The sequence below is a fragment of the Salvelinus namaycush genome, chromosome 6 (genome assembly GCF_016432855.1).
Source record: "Salvelinus namaycush isolate Seneca chromosome 6, SaNama_1.0, whole genome shotgun sequence".
In the NCBI taxonomy this organism is placed as follows: Eukaryota; Metazoa; Chordata; class Actinopteri; order Salmoniformes; family Salmonidae; genus Salvelinus; species Salvelinus namaycush.
In genome coordinates, this window is record NC_052312.1 from 14547859 (window position 1) to 14572953 (window position 25095).

The 25095-nt window shown below is 45.4% G+C and overlaps 1 pseudogene; it reads right to left on the minus strand.

Moving 5' to 3' along the window:
* Nucleotides 1-7081: 7081 nt before the first annotated feature.
* LOC120049512 lies at nt 7082-10539 on the minus strand (annotated as a pseudogene).
* Nucleotides 10540-25095: the final 14556 nt, after the last annotated feature.

Here is a 25095-nt window from a genome sequence, read left to right on the forward strand (position 1 = left end):
TCACCCAAATCCAGATAGCTGATGTTCTGAAAGAGCTGCAAAATCTTGACCCCTACAAATCAGCCGGGCTAGACAATCTGGACACTCTCTTTCTAAAATGATCTGCCGAAATTGTTGCAACCCCTATTACTAGCCTGTTCAACCTGTCTTTCATATCGTCTGAGATTCCCAAAGATTGGAAAGCTGCAGCAGTCATCTCCCTCTTCAAAGGGGGAGACACTCTAGACTCAAACTGCTACAGACCTATATCTATCCTAACCTGCCTTTCTAAGGTCTTCGAAAGCCAAGTTAACCTCTCTTGGGTAGGGGGCAGTATTTTCACGTCCGGATGAAAAGCGTGCCCAGAGTACTCAGGCCCAGATGCTAGGATATGCATAAAATTGGTAGCATTGGATAGAAAACACTCTGACGTTTCTAAAACTGTTTGAATGAAGTCTGTGAGTATAACAGAACTCATATGGCAGGCAAAAACATGAGAAAAAATCCAACCAGGAAGTGGGAAATCTGAGGTTTGTAGTTTTTCAACTCTTTGCTTATCCAAGATAGTGGAAATGGGGTCATATTGCACTTCCTAAGGCTTCTACTAGATGTCTACAGTCTTTAGAACCTTGTTTGAGGCTTCTACTGTGAAGTGGGCCCCCATGAGAGGGGAATGAGTCAGAGGTCTGCCAGAGAGCCACGAGCTGACCAGGCACGTTCACATGAGAGAGTTAGCTTGCGTTCCATTGCATTTCTGACGACAAAGGAATTCTCCGGTTGGAACATTATTGAAGATTTACGTTTAAAAAATCCCAAAGATTGATTCTATACATCGTTTGACATGTTTCTACGGACTGTAACGGAATGTTTTGACTTTTCGTCTGCACCTAGTGATCGTGCGTCATGAATTTTGATTACTGGGCTAAACGCGCAAACAAAAATGAGGTATTTGGACATAAATGATGGACTTCATCAAACAAAACCAACATTTATTGTGGAACTGGGATTACTGGGAGTGCATTCTGATGAAGATCATCAAAGGTAAGTGAATATTTATAATGCTATTTCTGGCTTCTGTTGACTACACAACATGGCGGATATCTGTTTGGGTTGTGTTGGTCTCTGAGCGCTGTACTCAGATTATTGCATGGTGTGCTTTTTCCATAAAGTTTTTTTGAAATCTGACACAGCGGTTGCATTAAGGAGAACTGGATCTAAAATTCCATGCATAACAGTTGTATCTTTTAGCAATGTTTATTATGAGTATTTCTGTAAATTGATGTGGCTCTCTTCAAAATCACCGGATGTTTTGGAACTACTGAACGCGCCAATGTAAACTCAGATTTTTGGATATAAATATGAACTTTCCCGAACAAAACATACATGTATTGTGTAACATGAAGTCCTATGAGTGTCCTCTGATGAAGATCATCAAAGGTTAGTGATTAATTTTATGTCTATTTCTGCTTTTTGTGACTCCTCTTTGGCCGGAAAAATGGCTGTGTTTTTCTGTGACTTGGCTCTGACCTAACAATCGTTTGGTGTGCTTTTGTCGTAAAGCCTTTTTGAAATCGGACACTGTGGCTGGATTTACAACAAGTGTATCTTTAAAATGGTGTAAAATACTTTTTAATTATGGGATTTCTGTTGTTTTGAATTTGGCGCCCTGCAGTTTCACTGGCTGTTGACGAGGTGAGACGCTACCGTCCCACATACCCTAGAGAGGTTTAACTTCTCTGGGATAGATGGGACGGTAGCGTCCCACTTGGCCAAAATCCAGAAAAAATGTAGTGCGCCAAATTCAAATATATTGATTTTTATAGTAATCTTTCATGAAATCACACATGAAAGACACCAAATTAAAGCTACACATGTTGTGAATCCAGCCAAAATGTCTGATTTCAAAAAGGATTTACGGGGAAAGCACACCAAACAATTATGTTAGCTCAGTACATAGCCACAGAAAAACACAGCCATTTTCCCAGCAAAAGATAGTAGTCACAAAAAGCAGAAATAGAGATAAAATGAATCACTAACCTTTGATGATCTTCATCAGATGACACTCATAGGACATCATGTTACACAATACATTTATGTTTTGTTCAATAATGTGCATATTTATATCCACAAATCTCGGTTTACATTGGCGCCATGTTCAGAAATGTCTCCAAAATATCCGGAGTAATTGCAGAGAGCCACGTCAAATAACAGAAATACTCATCATAAACTTTGATGAAAGATATATGTTTTACACAGAATTAAAGATACACTTGTTCTTAATGCAAACGCTGTGTCAGATTTTTTTTTTACTTTACGTAAAAAGCACACCATGCAATAATCTGAGGCGGAGCTCAGATTTTACAAAATGTCTCCGCCATGTTAGAGTCAACAGAAATTACATCATAAATATTCCCTTACCTTTGATTATCTTCATCAGAATGCACTGCCAGGAATCCTAGTTCCACAATAAATTGTTGTTTTGTTCGATAATGTCCATTACTTATGACCAATTAGCTACTTTTGCTAGCATGTGTAGTACACATGTCCAAACGCTCGCGCAGATGCAGGCAAACGTCGGACGTAAACTTCAAAAAGTTATATTACAAGTTATATTAAAATCCAATAACGTTCCAACCGGAGCATTCCTTCATGTCTGTAGAAGGTATGGAACGCAAGGCGATATCATGAGGAAAGCGCATGACCAAGAACTGGCAATCTGCCAGACCAATGACTGAAACAACTCCCATCCGGCCCCACATCACACTAGAGGCTTCATTCAGCGTTCTACAGACTGTTGACATCTAGTGGAAGGCGTAGGAAGTGCAAACAGATCCATATATTACAGGGAATTGAATAGGCGATGACTTTAACATCGACCAGTCTCAGAATTCTCACTTCCTGTTAGGATTTTTTCGCAGGTTTTTGCGTGCCATATGAGTTCTGTTATACTCACATTCATCATTCAAACAGTTTTAGAAACGTCAGAGTGTTTTCTATCCAATAGTAATAATAATATGCATATATTCGTATCTGGTACAGAGTAGGAGGCAGTTCACTATGGGCACGCAATTCATCCAAAAGTGAAAATGCTGCCCCCTATATCAAAGAAGTTGGTGTGGTCCCGTGTGGCTCAGTTGGTAGAGCATGGCGCTTGCAACGCCAGGGTTGTGGGTTCAATTCCCACAGGGGGACCAGGGTTCAATTCCCACGGGGGGACCAGGATGAATATGTATGAACTTTCCAATTTGTAAGTCGCTCTGGATAAGAGCGTCTGCTAAATGACTTAAATGTAAATGTAAGTTAACAAACAGATTACCGGCCAATTCAAATCCCACCGTACCTTCTCCGCTATGCAATCTGGTTTTAGAGCTGGTCATGGGTGCACCTCAGCCATGCTCAAGGTCCTAAACGATATCATACCTGCCATCGATAAGAGACATTACTGTGCAGCCGTATTCATCGACCTGGCCAAGGCTTTCGACTCTGTCAATCATCACATTCTTATTGGCAGACTAAACAGCCTTGGTTTCTCAAACGACTGCCTCGCCGGGTTCACCAACTACTTCTCAGACAGAGTTCAGTGTGTCAAATCGGAGGGCCTGTTGTCCGGACCTCTGGCAGTCTCTATGGGGGTGCCACAGGGTTCAATTCTCGGGCCGACTCTCTTCTCTGTATACATCAATGATGTCGCTCTGCTGCTGGTGATTCTCTGTTGCACCTCTACGCAGACGACACCATTCTGTATACTTCTGTCCCTTCTTTGGACACTGTGTTAACAACCTCCAGCGAGCTTCAATGCTATACAACTCTCCTTCCGTGGCCTCCAACTGCTCTTAAATGCAAGTAATACTAAATGCATGCTCTTCAACCGATCGCTGCCCACACCTGCCCGCCCGCCCAGCATCACTACTCTGGACGGCTCTGACTTAGAATATGTGGACAACTACAAATACCTAGGTGTCTGGTTAGACTGTAAACTCTCCTTCCAGACTCACATTAGGCATCTCCAATCCAAAATTAAATCTAGAATCGGCTTCCTATTTCGCAACAAAGCATCCTTCACTCATGCTGACAAACATACCCTTGTAAAACTGACCATCCTACCGATCCTGTCATTTACAAATTAGTTGGATGCAGTCTATCACAGTGCCATCCGTTTTGTCACCAAAGCCCCATATACTACCCACCACTGCGACCTGTACGCTCTCGTTGGCTGGCACTCGCTTCATACTCGTCGCCAAACACACTGGCTTCAGGTCATCTACAAGTCTCTGATAGGTAAGGCCCCACCTTATCTCAGCTCACTGGTCACAGTGGGTATATCAGCAGGTATATCTCTCTAGTCACCCCCAAAGCCAATTCCTTCTTTGGCCGCCTTTCCTTCCAGTTCTCTGCTGCCAATGACTGGATTGAATTGCAAAAATCACTGAAGCTGGAGACTTACCTCCCTCACTAGCTTTAAGCACCAGCTGTCTGATCAGCTCACAGATCACTGCACCTGTACATAGCTCATCTGTAAATAGCCCATCCAACTACCTCATCCCCATACTGTATTTATTAATTTATCTTGCTCCTTTGCACTCCTGTATCTCTACTTGCACATTCATCTTCTGCACATCAATGAATCTAGTGTCTAATTGGTATATTGTAATTACTTCGCCACCATGGCCTATTTATTGCCTTACCTGTCACGGTTTTCTAACATAGAACCCAGAAGCAGACCAGGACAAGGAGAGTAAGACGAAGGTGAGTATTTATTTACAGGTTTAAGTGTAGAGATAGAAAGATCCAGGTAGCGGAGCGGGCAGCGGAGTTGAGTTGAGGGGATTGAATTGGCAGATCCAATGGAGTAACAGAAGCCACCGACGACCAGGTAGGGATGGAATGAGTGTTCCGGGTGAATGACTGTAGACAGAGAGAACGGAGGTAAGTTCAAGGCAAGCAAGAAGTACAAAACAACAAAACAAACTCTATCAAAATGGAGGCTGATACGCTGGCACGACATACTGTTCATGGCTAACGATCCGGCAGGGACTGGATGTCAGGTCAGAGCTTATGAAGTGGAGGGATGATGATCAGGACCAGGTGTGCAGATAGCTGATGGGATACAGGTGCGGGTAATCAGAGATCTCCCAACTAGCTACGTCGTCCGGCAACCAGACAGGGTGCGTTCCAGGACACCGGAAAAACACTCCAGGACAGAACACAGGCAAAAACAGACTCAGGAAACGGGATTCGTGACATTACCTCCCTTTTCTTACCTCATTTGGACACACTGTATATAGATTTTCTTCAACTGTATTATTGACTGTATGTTTTGTTTATTCCATGTGTATCTCTGTGTTGTTGTACGTGTCTAACTGCTTTGCTTTATTATTGGCCAGGTCGCAGTTGTAAATGAGAACATGTTCTCAACTTGCCCACCTGGCTAAATAAAGGTGAAATAAAAGAAAGAAAGAAATTCGAAGGAAAAAAAAACAATTTGATCAACTCCAATATCTAATGGGTGAAATACCGCAGTGTGCCATCACACCAGCAAAATGTGTGACCTGTTGCCAAAAGAAAAGGGCAACCAGTGAAGAACAAACAACATTGTAAATACAACCCATATTTATGTTTATTTATTTTCTCCTTTGTACTTTAACCATTTGCACATCGTTACAACACTGTATATATACATAATATGACATGTGAAATGTCTTTACTCTTTTGGAACTTCTGTTTACTTCTGTTTATTTCACTTTGTATATTACCTACTTCACTTGCTTTGGCAATGTTAACATATGTTTCCCATGCCAATAAAGACCTTGATTTGAATTGAATTGAGACAGAGAGACAGAGAGAGAGACAGACAGACAGACAGAGAGAGAGACAGACAGACAGACAGAGAGAGAGACAGACAGACAGACAGACAGACAGACAGACAGACAGACAGACAGACAGACAGACAGACAGACAGACAGACAGACAGACAGACAGACAGACAGACAGACAGACAGACAGACAGACAGACAGAGGGTGCTGCGCAGAAGATCTGCAGGCCTCACGAAAGTGTAGCTAGTTACAACGTCGTGTTTTGTTGACAGCGGACCACAGCCTACCTGTAAATTGGTTGCTGTGTATGTGAGGGGGTGTGTAGGATGCAATAAGACATTTTTTTTAAACAAGCTACAACAGAATGATGCCTGGCGATGGCCTGTCCTCCTTCTGTGGTGGTGGCTGTTGTGCAACTTTAACTATGAGTAGATCTGTTGCAAGCGGCCTAAATCATTTACCGTAACATAAATGTGGTACTTCTAGACTTCACATAATTAAGTAAACTTTGAGCTTCACATTTGTGTTGATTGGCCTTTGCTGCACTAAGGGTCTGTTTCACACCCACTAAGTAGTGTGAACAGTAAGGGGTCCTAAGGGACAAAGTAGAGAGTAGTGTGGGTGCAGGTCAGTCTTCCTGTGTTAAATGTCTATAAGAGGTTAGTTTCCATCAGTGGAAAGTCACTGCAACACCTCCACCTTCACCACAAGGCTTTGTAAACAGATCATAATGTCTGAGACAGTTAAGAGCATCCGTCTGTAAAAAGCGCCATATCATCATAGTATGCAATGAGTTCAACTGATTCGAATTCAAACAGTTGGAAACACTTTATTTTTCTTTACACAAGTAACTGGTTTACTGTTGCTAAAATAGGCACAACCAATACAATAAAAATAATAATAGTCTGTCGCTGTGCCCTTGAGCAAGGCACTTAACCCTAATTGCTCCAGGGGTGCTGTACAATGGTGACCCTGGCTGTGAACCCACTCCCTGCGGGTGTCTCAGGGGGAGTTGGGATTAGCATAAAAATAACATTTCCATTACACACTTGAGTACCAAGACAATTATAAGCACCCCCCTAATTATTATTAATATTATTCAAATGTAAAAATTGGTTTGTCAGAGAAGCAATGCATTCAATTATTCCAACATTGAATAACAATAAAGCTATGACCACTGTTTTCATCACATTTGACTGCTTATGCGTTCATAGATAGTTAATGAAGCTAGAACGAGTTATTAAAGAGTTATCTAGTATAAAATGATCTTTGGTTCATTCATCCAGTTCTACTGTCTGATCCCAGCGTACACCACTGTCTCCATGTGACCTCTCTGTCTTCTAGACCTGTTCTTCTTGTTGCTCAGATTCAGAGCTACGTAATGGAGACTGTCTCCATCTTGGTCCTGTGAAGCACAAAATAGCATTGTTGACATTCAATTACTGAAGTTGGTTAAAGACAGGCTTCACAATAGACTTCAGACAATAGAAAATGATTCCTACTTACCCCTGCGTCTGACCTGGTAACTGCAGGACCTCTGGTCTGTGAGACGAGTCCTGAAAAGAATGACACAAAAGATTCGGATACTTCCTCTTCTTCTACTACTGAAACAACAACAAAATGGTGACATCAATGAATAGCAAGGGATAGTAACTTACCTCTGCACTGCACACATGTTGTGTTGTTCATCTTGTACATGATGCAAACCAGGACAATGATCAAGGTGAACGTGACACCCAATACTACACCCAGGCAGGACACCAAGAGAAGAGGATCTGCTCTATGGTCTGTTGAAATTCAAACAGTAATAGAAGAAACCAGAATAGCAAGTAAATGTATGTTCTACACGGTAGACTATACAGTAGATATAAAATGAAATAGAAGCTGTATCATATACCCTCAATGTCCAGCTTGGTCCCGTTCCCAAACAGTATCTCCCCACATGAGGCCACAGCACAGTAGTAAGTCCCAGCATCAGAGAAGCTGAGGTTCCTCTTAGGGAGGTTGTAAACACAGCTCTGTGTAGGAGACCCAGCATCAGGGCTCTTCTCACACTGATCACTCCAGTTTCCATGGGTGTAAATGATTCCTGGACGGGATTCTCCTGAGCCATGTCTGAACCAATAGACACTGTGTTCTCCTACACAGGTCTCAGTGTGTATTGTACAGTTCAGAGTCACAGAGCCTCCTGGCTGACCTAATTCAGGCACAGGCTGCTGGAGCAAAGACATGCTGTTGGACTCTGAGTCTGAAGACAGAGAGAGAGACTAAAGTAAGACTAAGATGTGTTGGTGAAATACTTAAAAGGCCATGTATTCATCGCTAGCATTTTACGTAGCAGTCATACGAACATACCAACATACAAGGCCACACAATTCGAAATTGAAGAAGCAAGTGTTTAGTTACCTTTGACAATTAATACAGTTCCCTCTCCATATGTGAGCTCATAGATGACTGTAGTGGAACAATAGTATGTAGCTGAGTCCCCTGGCTCTGTCTTTGATATGGTCAAGTTACAGCTGTAGTCTCCTCTCCTCACACCCAAACGCTTGGTCTCAGTAAAGTCCTTAATGAAGTTGATGGAATAATAACTATCTTGGCCAACATAAAGAGATGATGCCATGAGGAGGGGTTCCTGTCCAAAACTCTGCTTGAACCAATTAAATCTGGTCACTGACTCATCTGAACAAAGACAAGTGAGAGTCACAGTGCCTCCCAGCTCAGTAACCATCACAGGGGTTGGTTGGATTACGTTTGGTTTGGTAAAAGCACAAACTGTCAAAGCAAACAGACAAAATGGATCAAAGACAAAGACATGGATAAACCATTTCTACCCGTTACAGACAACATCCACTTCATGTATCATATTCAAACTACATACTTACTACAAATTATTAAAAAAGGAACTAAATTAAATGTCTTACACTTACCCAAGTTGATGTAAAATATAAATACTTCTCTATTCATCATTGTAACATTACTCCCTTCTGCACTGTATAGTGTGTGGGTCTGACAGTGGGAGACTTACATGCACCCTATATATGATGGCACTTTACGTGTACCTTTCATGCAGTAGGAGGGAACACTGAAACGAGAGATATTATTGGCTGACTACAATCTTAGACGTGTGTCCTCTGGCTTACCATAGTCTGAGCTTCTCAGGAATTACTTTTAAAAAATAAATGTTAAAGCAGGTCAGTTACTGGATCAAGGCAATCAAATAATTGCTTGATACAGCTGCTTCTTTTTTGAGAGAAATGAAACATTGACTGCAATAGGACGTCATTGTAAGTAAGAATTTGTTCACTTGCCTAGTGAAAATAAAGGTTTAACTAGGAAATGGTGAATGATCTCTCGTGCTGCTAATAATTCCGACCCCAACCCAGCCCAGCCCAAGAGTTACAGTAATCATCCATAATGCACATTTACCCACCACTGCATAAAAGCTGCATTTTTGGTTCTTGCTTTTCATCATAAGCCTCCAACATTAAATACTAATACTAGTTGTAACTGCATTAGCATTGAATAATATATGTTTATGTTGGCTTAATTTCTTTCTTTTTCATGAACGAAGAGTTGAGAAAACTATTGAGATCACACTAAGTCTTTATCTGCACTTTCTACTCTTGTTGAATCCTTTAGGGTTCTTAAATGTTTTCAACTCGAGACCCAAATGAGAAATTGACTGTCCTCCCTTGACTCAAATCGTCCTCCAATGACCCAAAGTAAAAATAAATAGTGTGTGATTAAAGATGTATTCTCATAACTCAGGACTTATAGTTTAAGAAACCCTGCACAGTTTAGCGCTTGGAAAATGCTTTTGCTTGTTATTTGTATTCTTGACATACTTTGCACAAATAACTGAGCGGCAGGTGTCTGGAGTTTACTGTCCAGATGAACAGATGAAGAGAGGTGTGTAAAGACCCCCCTCCCACGCCCTCAAATCACCCAGGCATTTACTCTTACACACAAATATTTTGCCAATTCTATAATTTGACAGGTGTACTGGAAATCTGGAGAGAGAGAGAGAGAGAGACAGAGACAGAAACAGAGAGAGAGAGAGAGAGAGAGCGAGAGAGAGAGAGAGAGAGAGAGAGAGAGAGAAAGAGAGACAGACAGAGAGAGAGACATGTCATCCCCCAGTGTTAATCCATGAGAGACTCAGTGATGTTCACCTCAGCAGGTCTCACTCTACACTGAGCAGCTCCTTCCTGTCACTCACACCACAGGAAGTGTCACTCACACCCTCCTCCACCTCAGACCCCAATCATATTCTCTTTATAAACTGCTTCTCGGAATAGGGGGCTGTAATCAGTGCAAAGCCAAGATAGGAAATACTAAGAGGCAAATAACATCATGACATAGGCAATTTTGGTATAACTCTTTATTTGTCTTTAGAAGTGATCAGTATAATGCAATAGTCAATACTGTTGGGTACTTTGCCCCTCAAGGTCACCCTATAAAAAAATCCAAATGTGACTGACCGCCTTGATTCGATCTTATGTCGCAAAATTTGAAATTGTGTTTTTTACGTTGGATTAAAGCAGAGACACAGAGCTACAAAATGGTAACCTGGGCTGTTAGCAGAGCGGCCTCCTGAGTTTCTCAAGAGCCCTGCTTACCTCTCCCGGAACACTTCGCTGGAGAGTCGGGAACCTGTCGGGCGTTTCTCATGCAGTGTTCTCTCATCATCGAGCTGTAGCCCTCCTCCTTCCCCTCGGACCTCTCGAAGATAGCGTACCTCATCACGCTGAGGTCCGGGAAGGCTGTCGGCCGTATGCTTCAGTCTGGAGGAGTTTGTGGCGGAGGTGAAGAAGGTTTTTGATTCTCAATTATCCGGGAGAGAGGCTGACCGGAAGTTACTCCAGCTTTGGCAAGACTCCCGCAGTGTGGCAGACTATGCGGTGGATTTCCGCACATTGACAGCTGAGAGTGCCTGGAACCCGGTATTGCTGTTCGACACATTCCTGTACAGTGTATCGGAGGAGGTTAAGGACGAACTAGCAGTCCGGGAACTACCGATGGATCACAACTCGCTCATTGCCTTGACCATCCAGATCGATGGGCGGCTACGGGAACGTAAGAAGGAGAGGAGGTCCGATTCCACTCTCCCGCCCAAGAATTCCAACTCGCCTCCGAGGCATCACGGAAGTCCCCGACGTCCCCGACATCTCCGGCCAGTCAGAACGAGCCAATCAAGACCTGGAGACGACTCTTCGCTGCCTTGTCTCCGCCAACCCCACCACCTAGAGCCAGCAACTAGTGTGGGTTGAATACGCCCGTAACACCCTCCTCTGCTCTGCCACTGGACTCTCGCCTTTCAAGTGTTCCCTGGGTTATCAGCCCCCGCTCTTCCTGGAGGAAGAGGTCGGCATACCCTTGACCCAGATGTTTGTCCGCCGCTGTGGCTGTACCTGGAAGACAGCCCGGTCAACTCTTCTCAAGACCACCTCCAGGTATCGACGACAAGCGGACCGCTCCTGGACCCTCGGCTCCCCGGTTATGTCTCGGGCAGAGGGTATGGCTGTCCACTCGAGACCTTCCCCTCCGGGTGGAGTCCCGCAAACTTTCCCCCGCTTTATCAGCCCTTGCCCCATCTCCAAGATCATTAGCCCCTTTTCTGTTCGTCTTCTGTTGCCCCGTCCTGTATACATCCCACTTTTCATGTGTTTAGGATTAAACCTATGATCTCGCAGCTCTTTGTCTCCTGTTTCACACATTTTCCTCCTCTTCCATCCCCCTCCACTTTGTCATCTTGTAGCAGCATACACTACATGGGGGTCCAGCTCCTTCTCTCTTCTCCTCTCCATCTTCCTCTTCTTGGAAGTGAAATTCAGGGTGACATAATTCAATGGTTCTGTAGATCATGGTTCAGTAGATTTGCAAACACCATGACATAACCAAGATATGTTATGTTCACGATTTCTGAATTGCTTATATTTCAGTATTTAATCATGCAGTATTTACTTGATCATTTTGTGGTTGTCATTGAGAATCAGGTCCTGAATATGATATAAAAGAGAGACGAGAGAATGGATTAACAGATCATTCCATTCTAGTGAACACACTGACTCTTCTGATCATCAGTGTACAGTATGTCATGGGAAAAACATCCACATTAAAGGTATAGTTCACAGGCCCCATGTTATCTGTTAGCTGTTAGCCAGCCTGCCAGCTTAGTGGAGTCTGCCACTAGCACAGTCAGTGTAGTCAGCTCAGTTATCACCATTGAGACCGTGTCTGTGCCTCGACCTAGATTGGGAAAAACTAAACATGGCGGTGTTCGCCTTAGCAATCTCACTGGAATACAGACCTCCTCCATTCCTGCCATTATTGAAAGAGATTGTGATTCCTCACATCTCAAAATAGGGCTACTTAATGTTAGATCCCTCACTTCCAAGGCAGTTATAGTCAATTAACCAATCACTGATCATAATCTTGATGTGATTGGCCTGACTGAAACATGGCTTAAGCCTGATGAATTTACTGTGTTAAATGAGGCCTCACCTCCTGGTTACACTAGTGACCGTATCCCCCGCGCATCCCGCAAAGGCGGAAGTGTTGCTAACATTTATGATAGCAAATTTCAATTTACCAAAAAAAAAGAAGTTTGTCTTTTGAGCTTCTGGTCATGAAATCTATGCAGCCAACTCAATCACTTTTTATAGCTACTGTTTACAGGCCTCCTGTGTCATATACAGCTTTCCTCACTACGTTCCCTAAAATCCTATTGGACCTTGTAGTCATGGCAGATAATATTCAAATTTTTGGTGACATTAATATTCACATGGAAAAGTCCACAGACCCACTCCAAAAGGCTTTCGGAGCCATCATCGACTCAGTGGGTTTTGTCCAACATGTCTCCGGACCTACTCACTGCCACAGTCATACTCTGGACCTAGTTTTGTCCCGTGGAATAAATGTTGTGGTTCTTAATGTTTTTCCTCATAATCCTGGACTATCGGACCACCATTGTATTATGTTTGCAATCGCAAACAAATAATCTAATCAGACCCCAAACAAGGATCATCGAAAGTCGTGCTATAAATTCTCGGACAACCCAAAGATTCCTAGATGCCCTTCCAGACTCCCTCTGCCTACCCAAGGACGTCAGAGTACAAAAATCAGTTAACCTTTCAGTGATACCGGATCCAGGAGCGTCCTCATCAAAAAAGCTGACTAGCATAGCCTAGCCTAACGGGACAGGGATATCATGTTATATAATTTTCATGAAATCACAAGTCCAATACAGCAAATGAAAGATAAACATCTTGTGAATCCAGCCATAATTTCCGATTTTTAAAATGTTTTACAGCGAAAACACAATATGTATTTCTATTAGCTAACCACAATAGCCAAAGACTCAACCGCATATTTTCAGCATGTTTCTACCGCATAGGTAGCTATCACAAAACCGACCAAATAGAGATATAATTAGTCACTAACCAAGAAACAACTTCATCAGATGACAGTCTTATAACATGTTATACAATACATTTATGTTTTGTTCGAAAAATGTGCATATTGAGGTATAAATCATAGTTTTACATTGCAGCTACCATCACAAATAGCACCGAAGCAGCCAGAATAATTACAGAGAGCAACGTGAAATACCTAAATACTCATCATAAAACATTTATGAAAAATACATGGTGTACAGCAAATGAAAGATAAACATCTTGTGAATCCAGCCAATATTTCCGATTTTTTAAGTGTTTTACAGCGAAAACAAAATATATATTTCTATTAGCTCACTACAGTAGCCAAACACACAACGCAATTTACTCCCCGCAAAAATAGCTTGCACAAAACCGACAAAATAGAGATAAAATTAATCACTAACCTTGAACAAATTCATCAGATGACAGTCTTATAACATCAGGTTATACAATACACTTATGTTTTGTTCGGAAATGTGCATATTTCTAGCTACAAATCCTGATTATACATTGTGAATACGTAGCATCGATTCACCAGAATCTCCAGAGATATTTTGGACACTCACCTAATCTGACCAAAGAACTCATCATAAACTTTACATAAAAATACTTGTTGTATGGCAAATGAAAGATACACTGGTTCTTAATGCAACCGCCGTGTTAGATTTTTAAAAATAACTTTACCATAACAAACAGCTTGCGTTATTGCGAGACAGCGCTCGCCAAAACGGCAGAGAACAGGAATCAACATTTTCCACAGAAATATGAAATAACATCATAAATTGTTCTTACTTTTGCTGAGCTTCCATCAGAATCTTGTACAAGGAGTCCTTGGTCCAGAATAAATCGCTGTTTGGTTTTAGAATGTCCTTTTCTTCTGTCGAATTCGCGCCACAATGCTAGCCAAGCTTGATAACGTTCCCATCTTCTCTCTACGCAAAGAACGGAAAACTCCAAAAGTCCCAATAAACGTTGAATAATCTGATAAAACTCGGTTGAAAAAACATACTTTACGATGTTATTATCACATGTATCAAATAAAATCAGAGCCGGAGATATTCGCCGTGTAAACCGAACGCTTATCAGAAGACAATATCGAGGTGCTTCACGCGCCTTGGTAGAGAAAGGAAATTCCTGACCTGCCACTCCAAAAGCTCTTGTTCGACCTCAGATCAAGCTAGACACCCCATTCCACCTTCCACTGCCTGTTGACATCTAGTGGAAGGCGTATGAAGTGCATGTATATCGATAAATAGAAGCCAGTTGAATAGGCAGGCCCTGAAACAGAGCCCCATTTTCAGAATTTTCACTTCCTGTTTGGAAGTTTGCTGCCAAATGAGTTTTGTTTTACTCACAGATATAATTCAAACAGTTTTAGAAACTTGAGAGTGTTTTCTATCCAATAGCAATAATAATATGCATATTGTATGATCTAGAATAGAGTACGAGGCCGTTTAAATTGGGCACGATTTTTTCCAAAGTGAAAACAGCGCCCCCCTATTGACAAGAAGTTTTAACCACCTAACTGAGGAAATCAATTTAACCTTGCGCAATACCCTAGATGCAGTCGCACCCCTAAAAACAAAAAAACATTTGTAATAAGAAACTAGCTCCTGGTATACAGAAAATACCCGAGCTCTGAAGCAAGCTTCCAGAAAATTGGAACAGAAATGGCGCCACACCAAACTGGAAGTCTTACGACTAGCTTGGAAAGACAGTACCGTGCAGTATCAAAGAGTCCTCACTGCTGCTCGACCATCCTATTTTTCCAACTTAATTGAGGAAAATAAGAACAATCCCCCGAAAAAATTTGATACTGTCGCAAAGCTAACTAAAAAGCAGCATTCCCCAAGAGAGGATCGCTTTCACTTCAGCAGTGTCACGCCCTGGCCTTAGTATTCTTTGTTTTCTTTATGTTTTTTAGTTAGGTCAGGGTGTGACATGGGGAACGTATGTGTTTTGTAGTGTCTAGGGGTGTTGTATGTGTATGGGGCAGAGTAGAGTGTAGTTGTCTAGTTATGTCTATGGCTGCCTAGATTGGTTCTCAATCAGAGACAGCTGTCATTCATTGTCTCTGATTGGGAGCCATATTTAAGGCAGCCATAGGCAGTAGGCTTTTGTGGGTAGTTGTCTATGTTGTACGTTTGTAGCTTGTGATTGCACTTACGTCTTTAGCTTCACGATCGTTTGTTGGTTTGTTTCGTTTTGTAATAGTGTTCGTTGCGTGTTTTACCCTCTTCTAAATAAAGAGATGTATTTTGCACACGCTGCGCCTTGGTCCACTCTCTCTCACGAAGACGATCGTGACAGAACTACCCACCAACCATGGATCAAGCAGCGTGAGAGGAACCAGCAACAGCGGAAAAGAAACCAGGACTCGTGGACATGGGAGGATGTTTTGGACGGCAAGGGTTGCTACACATGGGAGGAGATCCTGGCTGGAAGAGATCGCCTCCCATGGGAACAGCTGGAGGCGATTAGGAGAGCAGAGGCAACCGGAGAGAGGAACCGGAGTTATGAGGGTACGCGATTAGCAAGGAAGCCTGTGAGTAAACCCCAAAAATGTCTTGGGGGGGGGGGCTTAAAGGGAGAGTGGCGAAGTCAGGTAGGAGACCTGCGCCTACTCCCTGTACTTACCGTGGAGAGCGAGAGTACGGGCAGACACCGTGTTACGCAGTAGAGCGCATGGTGTCTCCTGTACGCGTGCATAGCCCGGTTCGGTACATTCCAGCTCCACGTATCGGCCGGGCTAGATTGAGCGTTGAGCCGGATGTCATGAAGCCGGCCCAACGCATCTGGCCACCAGTGCGTCTCCTCGGGCCGGCTTACATGGCACCAGCCTTACGCATGGTGTCCCCGGTTCGCCTACATAGCCCGGTGCGGGTTATTCCACCTCCCCGCACTGGTCGGGCGATGGGGAGCATACAACCAGGTAAGGTTGGGCAGGCTCAGTGCTCAAGGGAGCCAGTACGCCTGCACGGTCCGGTATTTCCGGCGCCATCTCCCCGCTCCAGTCCAGTACCACCAGTGCCTACACCACGCACCAGGCTTCCAGTGTGTCTCCAGAGCCCTGTTCCTCCTCCACGCACTCTCCCTGTGGTGCGTGTCTCCAGCCCAGTGCCTCCAGTTCCGGCACCACGCATCAAGCCTCCTGTGCGTCTCCAGAGCCCTGTACGCACTGTTCCTTCTCCCCGTACTCGCCCTGATGTGCGTGCCCTCAGCCCGGTAACACCAGTGCCGGTACCACGCACCAGGCCTATAGTACGCCTTGAGAGTCCAGTGTGCCCTGTTGTTGTTCCCCGCACTAGCCTGATGGTGCGTGTCCTTAGCCCGGTACCTCCAGTTCCGGTACCACGCACCAGGCCTACAGTGCGTCTCAGCCGGCCAGAGTCTGCCGCCTGCCCAGCGGCGCCTGAACTGCCCGTCTGCCCAACGGCGCCTGAACTGCCCGTCTGCCCAACGCCGTCTGAACTGTCCGTCTGCCAAGCGCCGCATGAACTGCCCGTCGGTACTGAGCCTTCAAAGCCGCCCGTCTGCCATGAGCCTTCAGAGCCGTCCGCCAGACAGGAGCCGCTAGAGCCTTCCGCCAGACAGGAGCCGCTAGAGCCTTCCGCCAGACAGGAGCAGCCAAAGCCTTCCGCCAGACAGGATCAGCCAGAGCCTTCCGCCAGACATGACCAGCCAGAGCCGTCAGCGAGCCATGACCAGCCAGAGCCGTCAGCGAGCCATGACCAGCCAGAGCCGTCAGCGAGCCATGACCAGCCAGAGCCGTCAGCGAGCCAGCCAGCCAAAGCCGTCAGCGAGCCAGCCAGCCAGGATCCGCCAGCCAGCCAGGATCCGCCAGCCAGCCAGGATCCGCCAGCCAGCCAGGATCCGCCAGCCAGCCAGGATCCGCCAGCCAGCCAGGATCCGCCAGAGCCAGCCAGCCAGGATCCGCCAGCTAGTCCGGTGCTGCCCCTTAGTCCGGTGGGGTTAATTTGGAGGGTGGCCATTTGGAGGAAGCTACCAAAGCGGGTATTGACAATGGTGGAGTGGGGGCCACGTCCCGCACCCGAGCCGCCGCCATGATGGGGCCCACCCCGGACCCTCCCCTTTCTATTTCAGGTTGTGCGGTCGGAGTCCGCACCTTTGGAGGGGGGGGTACTGTCACGCCCTGGCCTTAGTATTCTTTGTTTTCTTTATGTTTTTTAGTTAGGTCAGGGTGTGACATGGGGAATGTATGTGTTTTGTAGTGTCTAGGGGTGTTGTATGTGTATGGGGCAGAGTAGAGTGTAGTTGTCTAGTTATGTCTATGGCTGCCTAGATTGGTTCTCAATCAGAGACAGCTGTCATTCATTGTCTCTGATTGGGAGCCATATTTAAGGCAGCCATAGGCAGTAGGCTTTTGTGGGTAGTTGTCTATGTTGTACGTTTGTAGCTTGTGATTGCACTTACGTCTTTAGCTTCACGATCGTTTGTTGGTTTGTTTCGTTTTGTAATAGTGTTCGTTGCGTGATTTTCCCTCTTCTAAATAAAGAGATGTATTTTGCACACGCTGCGCCTTGGTCCACTCTCTCTCACGAAGACGATCGTGACAAGCAGTGATAAACTCATGAACTTCTTTGAGGAAAAGATCATGATCATTAGAAAGCAAATTGCGGACTCCTCTTTAAATCTGCGTATTCCTCCAAAGCTCAGTTGTCCTTAGTCTGCACAACTCTGCCAGGACCTAGGATCAAGGGAGACACTCAAGAGTTTTAGTACTATATCTCTTGACACAATGAGGAAAAAATCATGGCCTCTAAACCTTCAAGCTGCATACTGGACCCTATTCCAACTAAACTACTGAAAGAACTTGGCCCTCCTATGTTGAACATAATAAACGGCTCTCTATCCACCGGATGTGTACCAAACTCACTAAAAGTGGCAGTAATAAAGCCTCTCTTGAAAAAGCCAAACCTTGACCCAGAAAATATAAGAAACAATCGGCCTATATTTAATCTCCCATTCCTCTCAAAAAAAATTGAAAAAGCTGTTGCGCAGCAACTCACTGCCTTCATGAACACAAACAATGTATACGAAATGCTTCAGTCTGGTTTTAGACCCCATCATAGCACTGAGACTGCAGAGGCTCTGCATCTGTCCTCGTGCTCCTAGACCTTAGTGATGCTTTTGATACCATCAATCACCACATTCTTTTGGAGAGATTGGAAACCTAAATTGGTCTACATGGACAAGTTCTGGCCTGGTTAAGATCTTATCTGTCAGAAAGACATCAGTTTGTCTCTGTGGATGGTTTGTCCTCTGACACATCAACTGTAAATTTCGGTGTTCCTCAAGGCTCCGTTTTAGGACCACTATTGTTTTCACTATATATTTTACTTCTTGGTGATGTCATTCGGGAAAACATGTTAACTTTCACTGCTATGCAGATGACACACAGCTGTACATTTCGATGAAACATGGTGAAGCCCCAAAATTGCCCTCTCTGGAAGCCTGTGTTTCAGACATAAGGAAGTGGATGGCTGAAAATGTTATACTTTTAAACTTGGACAAAACAGAGATGCTTGTTCTAGGTCCCAAGAAACAAAGAGATTTTCTGTTGAATCTGACAATTAATCTTGATGGTTGTACAGTCGTCTCAAATAAAACTGTGAAGCACCTCGGCGTTACTCTGGACCCTGATCTCTCTTTTGACGAACATATCAAGGCTGTTTGAAGGACAGCTTTTTTCCATCTGCGTAACATTGCAAAAATCTGAAACTTTCTGTCCAAAAATGATGCAGAAAAATGTATCCATTCTTTTGTCACTTCTAAGTTAGACTACTGCAATGCTCTACTTTCCGGCTACTCGGATAAAGCATTAAATAAACTTCAGTTAGTGCTAAACACGGCTGCTAGAATCTTGAAAAATTGGATCATATTACTCCAGTGCTAGCTTCTCTACACTGGCTTCCTGTTAAGGCAAGGGCTGATTTCAAGGTTTTACTGCTAACCTACAAAGCATTACATGGGCTTGCTCCTACCTATCTTTACGATTTGGTCCTGCCGTACATACCTACACGTACGTCACAAGATGCAGGCCTCCTAACTGTCCCTAGAATTTCTAAGCAAACAGCTGGAGGCAGGGCTTTCTCCTATAGAGCTCCATTTTTATGGAATGGTCTGCCTACCCATGTGAGAGACGCAACGAACCGCGCTTGTTGTCTCTGACTGGCGGGTACCCCTCTCTCCATTGGGATTCTCTGCCTCTAACCCTATTACACAGGCTGAGTCACTGGCTTACTGGTTCTCTTCCATGCCGTCCCTAGGAGGGGTGCGTCACTTGAGTGGGTTGAGTCACTGATGTGATCTTCCTGTCTGGGTTGGCGACCCCCCTTGGGTTGTGCCTTGGCGGAGATCTTTGTGGGCTATACTCGGCCATGTCTCAGGATGGTAAGTTGGTGGTTGAAGTTATCCCTCTAGTGGTATGGGGGCTGTGCTTTGGCAAAGTGGGTGGGGTTATATCCTGCCTGTTTGGCCCTGTCCGGGGGTATCGTCGGACGGGGCCACAGTGTCTCCCGACCCCTCCTGTCTCAGCCTCCAGTATTTATGCTGCAGTAGTTTATGTGTCGGGGGGCTAGGGTCAGTCTGTTATATCTGGAGTATTTCTCCTGTCTTATCCGGTGTCCTGTGTTAATTTAAGTATGCTCTCTCTAATTCTTTCTTTCTCTCTCTCGGGGGACCTGGCCCTAGGACCATGCCTCAGGACTACCTGGCCTGATGACTCCTTGCTGTCCCCAATCCACCTGGCCGTGCTGCTGCTCCAGTTTCAAATGATCTATGAAAATCCAACAAACATTTACTCCTGAGGTGCTGACCTGTTGCACCCTCGACAATCACTGTGATTATTATTATTTGACCCTGCTGTTCATCTATAAACATTTGAACATCCTGGCCATGTTCTGTTATAATCTCCACCCGGCACAGCCAGAAGAGGAGACTGGCCACCCCTCATAGCCTGGTTCCTCTCTAAGTTTCTTCCTAGGTTCTGGCCTTTCTATGGAGTTTTTCCTAGCCACCGTGCTTCTACACCTGCATTGCTTGCTGTTTGGGGTTTTAGGCTGGGTTTCTGTACAGCACTTTGAGATATCAGCTGATGTAAGAAGGGCTTTATAAATACATTTGATTTGATTTGATTTATCATGAAATGGGCTCCTACCTGTGTTGTGTCTCGTGTGATCTTGAGGACCAGGATGAGAATGACTATCAGCCTTTGTCCCCCTCCTTAGCGTCCTTTGAGTGGCGACCCTCGCCCCCGACCCTGGTCTAGGAACCTTCACAAAGGTTCCCCCTAGATAGAGGAGACAGCTCAGGACAGAGAGGTAGCTCAGGACAGAGAGGTAGCTCAGGACAGAGAGGTAGCTCAGGACAGAGAGGTAGCTCTGGACTGAAGGGCAGCTCCGGACTAATGGCAGCTCCGGGCTGAGGGGCAGCTCATGACTGGAGGGCAGCTCATGACTGGAGGGCAGCTCATGACTGGAGGGCAGCTCATGACTGGAGGGCAGCTCATGACTGGAGGGCAGCTCCTGACTGGCTGGCGGCTCTGGCAGCTCCTGACTGGCTGGCGGCTCTGGCAGCTCCTGACTGGCTGGCGGCTCTGGCAGCTCCTGACTGGCTGGCGGCTCTGGCAGCTCCTGACTGGCTGGCGGCTCTGGCGGCTCCTGACTGACGAACGGCTCTGACGGCTCGGGACAGACGGGCGGCTCTAATGGCTCGGGACAGACGGGCGGCTCTAATGGCTCTGGACAGACGGGCGGCTCTGACGGCTCGGGACAGACGGGCGGCTCAGATGGCGCTGGGCAGGCAGGCAGCTCAGATGGCGCTGGGCAGACGAGCAGTGCAGGCGGCGTTGGGCAGACGAGCAGTGCAGGCGGCGTTGGGCAGACGGCCGACTCTGACCTGCTGAGGCGCACACTAGGCCTGGTGCGTGGTGCCGGAACTGGTGGTACCGTACTGGAGACACGCACCTCAAGGCTAGTGCGGGGAGCAGGAACAGGGCACACTGGACTCTCAAAGCGCACTATAGGCCTGGTGCGTGGTACCGGCACTGGGGGTACCGGGCTGAGGGCACGCACCTCAGGGCGAGTGCGGGGAGAAGGAACAGTGCGTACAGGGCTCTGGAGACGCACAGGAGGCTTGGTGCGTGGTGCCGGAACTGGAGGCACTGGGCTGGAGACACGCACCATAGGGAGAGTGCGTGGAGGAGGAACAGGGCCCTGGAGACGCACTGGAAGCCTGGTGCGTGGTGTCGGCACTGATGGTACTGGGCTGGGGCGGGAAGGTGGCGCCGGATATACCGGACCGTGCAGGCGTACTGGCTCCGTTGAGCACCGAGCCTGCCCAACCTTACCTGGTTGAATGCTCCCCGTAGCCCGACCAGTGCGGGGAGGTGGAATAACCCGCACTGGGCTGTGTTGGCGAACCGGGGACACCATGCGTAAGGCTGGTGCCATGTACACCGGCCCGAGGAGACGTACTGGAGGCCAGACATGTTGAGCCGGCTTCATGGCACTTGGCTCAATGCTCAATCTAGCCCGGCCAGTGCGGGGAGGTGGAATAACCCGCACCGGGCTATGCACACGTACAGGAGACACCGTGCGCTCTTCCGCATAACACGGTGTCTGCCCGTACTCCCACTCTCCACGGTAAGCATGGGAAGTGGGCGCAGGTTTCCTACCTGCCTTCGCCACACTACCCTTTATCCCCCCCCCCCCCCCCCCCCCCCCCAATACATTTTTGGGATTTCTTCTCGGGTTTCCGTGCTAGCCGCGTACCTTCATAACGCCGGTTCCTCTCTCCGGTTGCCTCTGCTCTCCTAGCTGCCTCCAGCTGTTCCCATGGGAGGCGATCCTTTCCAGCCAGGATCTCCTCCCATGTGTAGCAACCCTTGCCGTCCAAAACGTCTTCCCATGTCCATTCCTCCTTTCTCTGCTCCTGCTGTCGCTGCTGTCGCTGCCCGTAGCCACGCTGCTTGGTCCGAGTTTGGTGGGTGGTTCTGTAACGGTTTTCTTCCTGGGATGAAGGAGAGGACCAACACGCAGCGCGGCTAGTGTTCAACATGATTTAATAAAGAATACATGAGAACACTACAATCAACAAAACAAGAAAATGTGAAAACTGAAAGCAGTCCTATCTGGTGCAGAACACAAAGACAAAAGACAACCGCCCACAATCCCCAACACAAAACAAGCCACCTATATACGATTCTCAATCAGGGACAACGATTGACAGCTGCCTCTGATTGAGAACCATATCAGGCTGAACACAGAAACAGACAAACTAGACACACAACATAGAATGCCCACCCAGCTCACGTCCTGACCAACTCTAAAACAAGCAACACACATAAGAACTATGGTCAGAACGTGACAGATATGCATATAATTGGTAGATTTGGATAGAAACACTCTAAAGTTTCCAAAACTATTAAACTAATGTCTGTGAGTATAACAGAACTGATATGGCAGGTGAAAACCTGAGGAAAATCCATCCAAGAAGTGCCTTTATTTTGAAATGCCTGTTTTTCCATTGAAAGCCTATCCACCATACAAAGACTTTTGACACAGTTAACGATCTCTATGCCTTCTACAACATGTGGCCAGTCTTTAGGCGTTGTTTCAGGCTTCTACTCTGAAAAATGAGGGAGAAACAGCACATTCAATGAGTGGATAATGGAAATTTCCAGACATGAAGCCAGCATGCGGCCGGGAGTGCTCCTTTCTTGTTTTTCCTTTTCTATTGACGAAGCTTTTGTCCGGTTGAAATATTATAGATTATTTATGGCTAAAACAACTTGAGGATTGATTATAAACATCGTTTGACATGTTTCTACAAACCTTTATGGTACTTTTTTGATTTTTCGTCTGTCTTTTGTGACCGCGCTTTGTTCCAATGGAAAACTGAACAAAACGCACCAACAAAACTGAGGTTTTTGGACATAAAGAGGGACATTATCAAACAAAACAAACATTTATTGTGTAACATGGAGTCTTCGGAGTGCAACCATATAAAGATCATCAAATTTTAATGCTATTTCTGACTTTTGTTACTCCTCTTCTTGGCTGCTAACTGTTTGTAATGATTTTTCTGCTGGGCGCTGTTCTCAGATGATCGCATGGTTTGCTTTCTCCGTAAAGCCTTTTTGAAATCTGACACATGGATTGGATTAACAATAAGTTTATCTTTAAGATGGTGTATAACATTTGTATCTTTTATGTATTTTTATTATGAGAATTTCTGTTTTGTTGAGTTTCACGCTCTGAAATTTCACAGGCTGTTGTTTGAGACAGTGTTTTACTGAAAAAAACGCGCTAACAAAACTGAGTTTTTTTATATAAAGAGGGACTTGATCGAACAAAACAAACATTTATTGGGTAACTGGGAGTTTTGTGAGTGTAACCATATGAAGATCATATGAAAATCATGCTGGGCGCTGTTCTCAGATAATCGCCTGGTTTGCTTTCACCGTAAAGTCTTTTTGAAATCTGACACCGTGGTTGGATTAACAAGAAGTGTATCTTTAAACCCATATATAACACTTGTATGTTTCATGAATTTTTATAATGAGTATTTCTGTTTTTGTATTTGGTGCTCTGCAATTTCACTGGATGTTGGCAAGGTGGGACGCTAGCATCTCACAGACCCTAGAGAAGTTAAAGTAATGACTAAAGAATTCCACCCTGTGTGTGTGTGTGTGTGTGTGTGTGTGTGTGTGTGTGTGTGTGTGTGTGTGGGTGTGGGTGTGGGTGTGGGTGTGGGTGGGGGTGGGAGTTATAAAATGACTGTGTTTGCATTTTTCTCTGAATAAAGAACTAACCTATTGCAGACTGGGGGCTCTGTCTAATTCTTCATTAACCAGGGTCTTACAAACCTCTGGGAATTGGTCAAAGCTATTGTGATAGTTGAGTTCAACCATTGGGATAAAAATTCTCATGACAGATACACACAGGCTCTGATCCATTGACTTGCTTGAACCATACTGTGTGTCCCTTTGTAAACATTGGAAAACATTGGTAATTGCTGACATCACATGCACATGTTAGAAATCAGGAAGAAGTGCTGCAAGGAACATTCTGGTTATACTTGACGGATGCAGGAAATCTTACTCTCAGTCTCCATGTTAGCTTTAACAGTAAATAGCTTACTTTCTTAATACATAGAGCAGTATAACTTGTAGGAAGGTTCTGGCCATTCTGTGTGTAGATCTATTCTGCTCTGTCTGGGTTGTGAATCAGAGAAAACCTCTTCATTCACGTTGAGATCACAGTGAGATCAAAGGGAATTTTATTGGTAGGGGCGTGGTAGTTGGTATTGGACCACAATGTGTCACGCCCTGACCGTAGAGATCTTTTTATTCTCTATGTTTGGTTGGTCAGGGTGTGACTCGGGTGGGAAACTCTATGTTCTCTATTTCTATGTTTTGGCCGGGTATGGTTCTCAATCAGGGATAGCTGTCTTTCGTTGTCTCTGATTGGGAATCATACTTAGGCAGCCTGTTTTTCCACCTTAGTTGTGGGTAGTTGACTTTGTTAGTGGCCTGTATAGCCATAGTAAGCTTCACGTTCGTTTTGTTGTTTCTTGCTTTTGTTGGCGACATTCATAATAAAAAGTAATGTAAGCTCACCACGCTGCACCTTGGTCCGGTCATTTCCACCCTGACGACGATCGTGACAGAACTACCCACCACAAAAGGACCAAGCAGCGTTTTCTGGAGGAATGGATATGGGAGGAGATACTGGAAGGCAAGGGACCCTGGGCACAGGCTGGAGAATATCGCCGTCCTAAGGAGGAGCGAGAAGCAGCAAAGATACGAGGAGATGGCACGACGAAGTATGCACGAGAG